Source organism: Rattus norvegicus, chromosome 18 (genome assembly GCF_036323735.1).
Source record: "Rattus norvegicus strain BN/NHsdMcwi chromosome 18, GRCr8, whole genome shotgun sequence".
Classification (NCBI taxonomy): domain Eukaryota; kingdom Metazoa; phylum Chordata; class Mammalia; order Rodentia; family Muridae; genus Rattus; species Rattus norvegicus.
The window spans coordinates 82,830,210-82,840,007 of record NC_086036.1 but is presented as its reverse complement, the minus strand read 5'-3'; positions in this window follow the sequence as shown (position 1 = coordinate 82,840,007).

The following is a 9,798-nucleotide window of genomic DNA, read 5'->3' as shown; positions in this document are numbered from 1 at the left end:
CATGTGAGGTTTTTGTCTTAGCCATTCTGACTTGTGTGAGATGGAATCTTAGGGTTGTTCTGATTTGCATTTCCCTGATGAGTAAGGATATTGAACATTTCTTAGGGAAGTTCTCAGCCATTCGATGATATTCCTGTTGAGAATTCTTTGTTTAGCTCAGTTCGCCATTTTTAATAGGGTTATTTGATTCTCTGAAGTCTAACTTCTTGGGTTCTTTGTATGTATTAGATATTAGTCTTCCATCAGATATAGGATTGGTAAAGATCTTTTCCCAATGTGTTGGTTGCCATTTTGCCCTAATGACACTGTCCTTTGCCTTACAGAAGCTTTGCAATTTTATGAAGTTCCATTTGTCAATTCTTGATCTTAGAGCATAAGCCATTGGTGTTCTGTTCAGAAAATTTTCTCCAGTGAAAATGAATTTAAGGCTCTTATGCATCCTATCATATCACCATCGACTAAGACCGATCTTCAATAATAACAAAAATGACAGAAAGCCCCCCTCACACACACATGGAAGCTGAACAATGCACTACTTAATGATGACTTGGTCAATGAAGAGATAATGAAGGAAAGACATTTTAGAATTTAATGAAAATAAAGTTACAACATACCCAAACTTATGCGACATGATGAAAGCTGTGCTAAGAAGAAAACTCATAGCTCTGAGCACCTCCAAAAAGAAACTGGAGAGAACATATACTTGCAGCTTGAGAGCACCCCTAAAAGCTCTAGAACAAAAAGAAACAAATACACCCAAGAGGAATAGAAGGCAGGAAATAATCAAACTCAGGGCTAAAATCAACCAAGTAGAAACAAAAAGGACTATACGAAGAATCAACAAAACCAGGAGCTGGTTCTTTGAGAAAATCAACAAGATAGTTAAACCCTTAGCCAGACTAACCAGAGAGCACAGAGAGAGTATCCAAAGTAACAAAATCAGAAATGAAAAGGAAGACATAACAACAGAATCTGAGGAAATTAAAAACATCATCAGATCCTACTATAAAAGCCTATACTCAACTAAACTGGAAAATCATGATAAAATGGACAATTTTTCAAGGCAGATACCAGGTACCAAGGTTAAATTAGGATCAGATAAACGATCTAGACAGTCCCATAACTCCTAAAGAAATAGAAGCAGTTATTAAATGTCTCCCAACCAAAAAAATGCCCACGAGTTTAGTGCAGAATTCTATCTGACCTCCATAGAAGACCTAACAGCATCCATACCTTTTTAGTCTTAGGTACAGGGGTTGTGTTATAGTTGTATAGGGCTAGGCATCCATTCCACAATCAGGTTTTTGTAGTCTTAAACTTTTCTCAACACACTTTTAATAATGGTTCTTAAATGCTATAACCTCCCTTCTAGATCACCATTCACTGGAAGTAGTGAAAAATAAAGGTTATTGTGACACAGGGGAAGTGGACCTGTTTGGAAATGATTCTTTGGAGAAAATTCCATCTGCATTCTCAGGAAATCAGTAAATCAGTTCCCATGTCAGCAGTGGCAGTTCGACCTGCTTGCAAACACTTCATGAAGGGGGGTTGAAGCATTTAATTTGAAAATCAAATTCAATCAAAAGATAAAAATACCAAAGATAATTCAAGCTGAAATAAAAATATAAGTGAAAAACCCAGTAACCTGAATAAAGTACCCAAAAGAGAGACATGTGTAGTATGAATCAAGCATTAGATAAAATATAAGAATTCAAAGATAAAGTAGATACCTTTTAAAAGATAAATAATATGTACCAAAAAATAAAACCATGGGAATGCAATAAATATGGGTTACCATGATCAGGCCAAATCTTCAAATTTAAAAAAAAAAACTTTGGAGAGGAATTTAGAATCATAGACCAGATATCCAGTATTTTAATAGAAGAAAACTTCCCCAAACTCAGGAAAAATATATCTACAAAGATATGGGAAGCATGCAGAACTCAAATAGACAAGTCCAAAACCAGAAACTTCTCAAAGCCTATCACAATTTAGATGCTAAATATGCAAGAGAAAGAAAAAGTAATGGAAGATGTAGGAAAAAATGATAAAGGAAAATTCATCAGAATGATAAATGGCTTCTCAACAAAAGCTTTGAAAACTGGAAGAATCTAAAGCAAAGTACATCATACACTAAAAGCACACAGACACCAGCTTGGACTACTATAGCCAGAAAAATGATCTGCTATAACTAAAGGAGGAAGAAAAACAGAGAAAAATCTAAACTGGAAACATAAAGGTTCTTTGGAAAGTCAATTGTAGTGGATGTTGTTTTGCATAGGCCAAAATGTGAAGAATGTTTTTCTAAAGCAAGCATGTGAGAGGACTCGTGATGAGGGACTCTTTGCTAGTGACAGGCACCTATTGGCCTGCATTACATTTCATAGTTGAGCTCTATTTGTTGTGACTCCATAAAGAGAAAACCACCAAATATCTCAAAAGGTTCTGCAGCTTCTTGTTGCTTCCTCAGACTCAAATAGAGCGACGTCAGCTGATACAGTCTCACATTTTACTAAGACAAAGTCACATGCTGAAGTAAGACATGTGGTGAAGCAAGACCAGTAGTGGACACATGATGTTTGGAGGGAGTATAAATAGTAGAAAATGGACAATGACAGGGGCTTGGTTTGCTCGCATCTCTCTGCTTTGCTAAGAGAGGTACAACCCAGAACTTCTGGCATCCCTCCTGGTCCTGGTCCTTCCTGCTGACTCCTGCTGATTTGACTAAAACCTGGCTGTTCGTCCAAGGTCATGCCACCACTGCTGCTATCCCAACACTACTGAAATGCCTGAAACCTGCCACACTTCCCGTCTTAATCATAATGGACTGAACGTCTGAACCCATAGTCCAGCCCCATCAAATGTTGTCCTTTATAAGAGTTGCCTTGGTCATGGTGTTTCTTCACAGCAATGGAAACCCTAACTAAGATTTTTTGGACATGTGAAGTTTATTTGTTAGTTTTGGGTCTTATATAGACATAAGAGCCTGGAACAGAGCACAGGATATATGGACCTGTAGGGGGTCTAAAAGGTGGATATGGTATGAGTTGGATGAAGACAGTTGAACAGATGAGGCTGTACAAGGATCCAGATTGCAAATTCTGGAAGTTGGGAGTAGTATGATCAGGGTTGGTTGGATTAGACTTGGGCACTGACTGGGATCTGTGCGATAACTGGGGATTATAGATAGTGCATGGATCAAAGGATCAGGTACAAGACACGAAGGAGCTGGCTTGTCAGGGAGGTTGTATACCCTAATTAATTTTTACTGAATTGTCTCAGATACATTTAAATAGATAAAGCTCTAAACATTCTTCTCATAAATGTGTTTGCCAAAGGACAATGGTTTTAGCAAGTGGTATTTTCATTTTTGTGTGACTACTGGATTTAAAAAAAGCTAATCCTTGGTTTCATCAATAGTTCATTGAGCAGTCAATGGGGTCTTGTTCAGTCTTCAGGTGATTAGAAATTCTCAATAATTTTACTACAGTGTGTTTCACATTATTTCTAATCATTGTTACTCATTAAATTACAAGAAAATATTGTGATAGTTTATTTTGTTAACCATAGAATTGTCCACAGACATCTGAATGGAGTACATACTCTGGATCTGTTGGGTAAAATATTCTCTAGCTGTCTTTCATTCTTTTTCTGTTGGTATTTTTCTGACTGGCCTGCTATTCACTGTAGTGAAAATCATGGTAGCTTTTCTGTTTGAGATGACTAAGTACTAAAATTTTGAGCTTCTGATATCATAACTGGTCATTCCTTAGCTCTGTATCAAAGTTTATCTGCAAAGCTTCTTTATTGAATACATTTTTCTGGATGATCAAATTTGTTAATAATAATTTGGTATTGGTGTCAGCAATTATTAATCTCCATTCCTTTATTTTGTGAGCAGTAATAATTGTTTAATGAAATTTAATAGGCAAATATATAGAATATAGAATATAATTTACTAAATTATATATTGTTGATATAGTTTCTACTTTAATAGATATATAGTATCCTATTATTTTTTGGCAAAATTTGGCTTATCATCTATTTTATCAGGTATAAGTATGGCTAGTTGTGTTGCCTAAAGCTTTTACTTACTGGGTAAATGCTTGTATCCTTTCAGTTTTTGATGTGCTTTGTCAACAAATCATTTTTGTTGCATATAATAATAGACCTGATCGTGTTTTATTATGAATAGCTGTGTGCATCTTTAAATGATAACATCTTTCAATTTGTGGTCAAGACTGAGAAGTATTTGCTGGTTCCAACAATTACTATTCATTTAAATATTCTTTCTTTTTCTGTCCCTCATTCATTTTATAAGTTTACTAGCTGACAATACTTGGCAACCATCTGTCCTCCGTGTTCTCTATTACTTTATCTAATCTTCTCACAAACTTTATTATTCATGAAATCTTGAATTTGTAACTGTCTCTTTTTCTTTCCTGTTTTGAGTATTCCCTTTGACACATTCTTTAATGTTTGTTAGTGATCATTAAAGAATTTAGTTTGTTTTTACCATGGAATGTCTATATTCCTCATCAATTAGAAAGAAAACTGATGGATAGAGAAATTGTGGCTACTAGTAAAATAAATTTAAAACCAGTGAATTTTTGTATCATCCTTTTGGAGGGTCCATGAAAATTATCTCTGCAATATTCTAAGTTTTAGTATGTTTGTTTTGTGTGTGGTCTTTTGGTTTGTTTTCCTCTCTTCATGGTTAATCCACTGTATTTCTTTTGTCTTTGTTTCTATTTAGTAACATTCTCCTCCCATTTCAAAATTAATGTAAATTACTCTATCTCCCAGGGAGAGAATATTGTGTTAAGTTTCTTCTTATAACAACTTGATTCATATTAGCATAAGAACCTTTCAATTACATGTTTATTATTGGTTACCAATTATTTCGTTGTTATTTTTAAAATTGAAGAGTTAAAAGTATCAGTTAAGAAAGCAATAAATTGTTTGCCAAAAACATGAGAATATGTTTTTCTGTGTCCGTCTCACTCTTCTGTCTTTCATTGCTTCTATCTCTGTCTCTGTATCTGTCTTTCTGTCTGTCTATCTCTCTGGTGTGTGTGTGTGTGTGTGTGTGTGTGTGTGTGTGTGTGTGTGTGTGTGTGTGTATGATTGAGTACCACATGTATGAGGGTGTCCCCAAAGTCTGATGAGGGCTGTGGTTGGATCTTTACAATTGGAATTGCAGCTTCTGTGAGTCACCCATTGTAGGCTTTGTGCATTAAACTCCAGTCCTCTTGAAGAATAGCAATTATTCTTTAACAAGGAACAATCTCTTCAGCTCATCTATAGTTTATATAAAAGTATTTATTTTGCTTCATGTCTATGTTTGTTTTCATGTATGTATATATGTATATCTTAAGCACACTGGTGACAATGGAGGGAAGAACAGTGTATCAGACACCTTAGAGCTGGAGTACAGGTGACTGTGCATTCCCAGGGGTGAGTGATGGGAACCAAATATTTGGTTCCTCTGCAAGACCAGTAGATGCTATTATCCATTATGTCATCTCTCCAGACCCATGCATTGGGTTTACAGAACCCTCTGTACACTAATGTGTAACGCATTCTATTTTTAGTAAGGAACTTAGTTTTGTTTTGTTACTTGATTTTTTTCTGAGGACTCAAGAGGCAAGCTTGTTTCCATGTATGTATGGAAGTGAAAGGTAAGCCAGACTCTTACAGAGGGAACAGCCTGATGTCCTTTAAAGAAGATCTAACAGAGAGAGGCACTTTCCTATTTTCATGCTTGAATCTTGATATAAAGATGTATGCCAGTAAGCAATACCTGATGCTCAAATACAAAGAGGCATTGTAGAGGGCCACACACTCATTCTAACGCTGCACAGCTCTGAAAGGGTGTTTCAGTTTGTGAGGGTTTTTTCCTTTGCTACTGTGAAAATGTTCCCAATAGAGCAAAAGAACATGCAATAGAGATATGCCTTTGCCTTCTGCTTTTAGTCACAAGCCTTAAATACTTAATCTTTAATTTGTAAGAATGATGTACGTATGTATTTGTTATAATGTACTAGCCTAATTACATACAATTATTATAATAAATATATCAGCCAATTAAGAAGCAAAGTCTTGTTTAACCTGCTGCTTCTGGATGTTCTAGTCCAAGATTAGGCCACTACAATATGGATTCCTAAAGAAGACAATATTCAATGACATCACAAGATACTGCATGTACTGAGCTAAAAAGCAAAAGAGAAAAAAATGAAACAGAGGTCTCAGAGTCCCTTATTGGACAAGCTTGTAGTGACTTCCAACTCTCCATGGAAGTCCATCCAAAAACTATTTGCTCTGGTAGCATCATTTAGGGAACCTATATGGAATTCATCAGTATTCATGGACTTTCAACCATTGTCATTAAAATTGAAGTGTGTAAATGAAATAGATGATTAGATGTCTAATAATTTATCTTTATTCCATCTTTGCCTTGGCTCTAAAAAAGTGATACACAATTCTCATTATATATTACTTAGCATGCAATGATGTTTAGGAAAGCCATCTCTTTTACTATATGAGAGGAAGTATGAGAGGAAGTCTTTTAATTAACATTTTCCTCAACTTTTATAGCATATAGAAACATTTTCAGTTAACTTAAATATATCTTGGTAAACACAGTTCCATACTGTATTATTTGTGAATTGTCTTAAATAATTTCAAAATAAATGTTAATTTAACTATTTCACTAATGCCTTTATTAACATTATATATAATATCAGGAAGTTCTATTGAAAACATTTATATACTATGATCTGATCTACAGTGAAATGATTGTTATACTTTTAATGGTTACACAACTGTTTACTTATTTTCAAAATTAAGAATTCTCTTCAGTGGGCATGAAAACAACTTTCCATTGAACATACAATTGCAGAAATGTTACTAGGGTATGGTGAAAATAGGGAAGAATGCCCTATTTGCAATTCTTGAATCCAGAAAAAGGAGTAAGTTTATTTTCTAGCTTAAAATAATTACCTTCAAGGGTGACAGACATATCCCTTTTACTAAAATTCTCAGCATCCAATCTATAATTGACAAAATTAATGAATGTAATGAAAGTTGAAATGGAATTAATAAAGACAGACAGAAATTAAAGATAATACTCTTTCTTGTCTTGGAAAATGCAGTAAATAGACCTGTAGTCATCTGACTGTGTTGACCCTGTAGAAATAAAAAATAACCCATACATTCTTATATGCTTTTTCCTGAAATTAATATGACAAAGCTATTCTTGTTAGCTTCACTGACACAAAAAAGCGGATATCGTGTTCAATAAAAGCAATCAATTCAGCCTGGTGACTTAAGCACTCCAGGTGTCAGCAGACCTAGGAAATGCCCCAGGTCCCTATGATCATCTTTCATTTCTACTTCCTTCAGAAACATTCCAAGGTTATTTACAGATCGATCTTGAGTCATTTTTAACATTTTCCAAACTCCCGAAACTACTAAAAATATGAAAACTAATTCGACCATCGATAACTGTATTCCAGAGTATTAAACATCATATGGAATCTGAGTTTTAATTATGACAAATATAGATGTGCACACATAAATGTGCTGATGTAAAAAAAATAGCATATAGAATGACTACAGAAAATCACAACCTACCAAAATGCAGTTTTGGATCCTAGTCACAATGTCTCAGAGAACATTGTGGAAGAAAGGCAAACTTACTGTAAGAGCCAGATCATCCTGAGGGTTTGCTGTGAAATTGTACCTCCTACTAGCTATACCTCTAAACACTCAAAAACATGACAGCCCAAACATGAGCCAAAGACAACACCTAGACATGCAAAGTGGAAGGTGGAAGGAGAAGTGTCAATATGCTTATATCTATCTATCTATCTATCTATCTATCTATCTATCTATCTATCTATCTATATATATATATATATATATATATATGGTGAAAAGGACCAGGTATATGAATGCATATAAATGTATATGTGTATACACACACATATATGTAACAGAAGACTAGGAAAAGAGGCCATAGATTTGAGGAGAGTAGAAAGAGTATATGAGTTAGTTTGAAAAGAAGAAATAAAAGGGAGTCATGCTGCTATTATAACCTCAAAAATTAAAACAATCCAAATAATCTATAACTTATAAAAGTTTATAAAACTAAAACACAGTAATAGAGGCATCTAAATAAGTGAAGGCATTATATTTTAAAAGGTGGCTTAAATTCATAGGTGTGGCTAAGTAGCCACAAAAAACTAACTAGAAGTAGTAAATAAAAACTAATGACAATGAGGCAGTATATTGCACATGATATATAGTTCATGCAATTTACCACTTAAAATCAGAGTCTAGAAAAATGAGTACATCCCTGAGTTGATTGTAAACATTTTTGAAATTGCAAATTAAAATAGAATTATTTATATGCATGTTTTCAGGAATAACACTTTAATATTGGATAACCAATTGGTGTACTCTTCCATCAGAAAGAATATTTCTCCCATTGGCAGCTCTCCTTGGTTGCCTATACCTTTTTGTGTAGGGTTGAGTATATACGGTTATTCCCACTATCTCCTTTATTCTGTCTGTTGTCCTTGTTCAGCTAAAACTGTCATGTTGGTGAGATTCTACTAGTTAAGTTTGCAACATTCCTAGTAGATACAATCTCATAACAAGCTCCCTGTTGCTGTGTCTTTTACAGTCTTTCAAGCTCCAATACCAAAATAAACCCTAAGCCTCAGGTGTGTGGGTTGTATTGTGGATGTATTTGTTAAGACTTACAGATTCAATACAATCCCCAACAAAATTCTAACTCAATTCTTCATAGAGCTAGAAAGAGCAATTTGCAGATTCATTTAGAGTAACAAAAATCCAAGGGAACAAAAACTATTATCCACAATAAAAGAACTTCTGGGAGAATCACCATTCCTGACTTCAAACTGTATTACAGAGCAATCACGATAAAAATTTCATGAAGTTGGTACAGAGACAGGCAGGTAGATCAATGCAATAGGATTGAAGACCCAGAAATGAACTTACACATCTATGGTCACTTGATCTTTGGCAAAGGAGCTAAAACCATCCAATGGAAAAAAGACAGCATTTTCAAGGAATGAGGCTAGTTCAACTGAAGGTCAGCATGCAAAAAAATGCAAATTGACCCATTTTTATCTCCTTGTAGAGAGCTTACATCCAACTGGATCAAAGACCTCCACATAAAACAAGGTACGCTGAAACTAATAGATGAGAAATTGGGAACGATCTTTGAACTCACAGGCACAGGGAAAATTTTCCTGAACAGAACTCCAAAAGCTTATGCTCTACGATCAATAATCCACAAATGGGACCCCATAGAATTAAAAATCTTCTGTAAGGCAAAGGATATTGTCAATAGGACAAAATGACAACCAACAAATTGGGAAAAGATATTCACCAATCCTACATCAGATTGAGGGAAAAAAACATAAAACGAACTCAAGAAGTTAGACTCCAAAGAGACAAATAACCCTATTAAAAATGGGTACAGAGCTAAACAGAGGATTCTCAGCTAAGAAATATTGAATGGCTGAGAAGCACCTAAAGAAATGTTCAACATCCTTAATAATCAGGGAAATGCAAATCAAAACAACCCTGAGATTTCACCTCACACTAGTGAGAATGGCTATGATCAAAATCTCAGGTGACAATAGATATTGGCAAGGATGTGGAGAAAGAGGAACACTCCTTCACTGTTGGTGGGACTGCAAGCTGGTACAACCACTCTGGAAATCAGTCTGGAGGTTCCACAGAAAATTGGACATTATACTACCT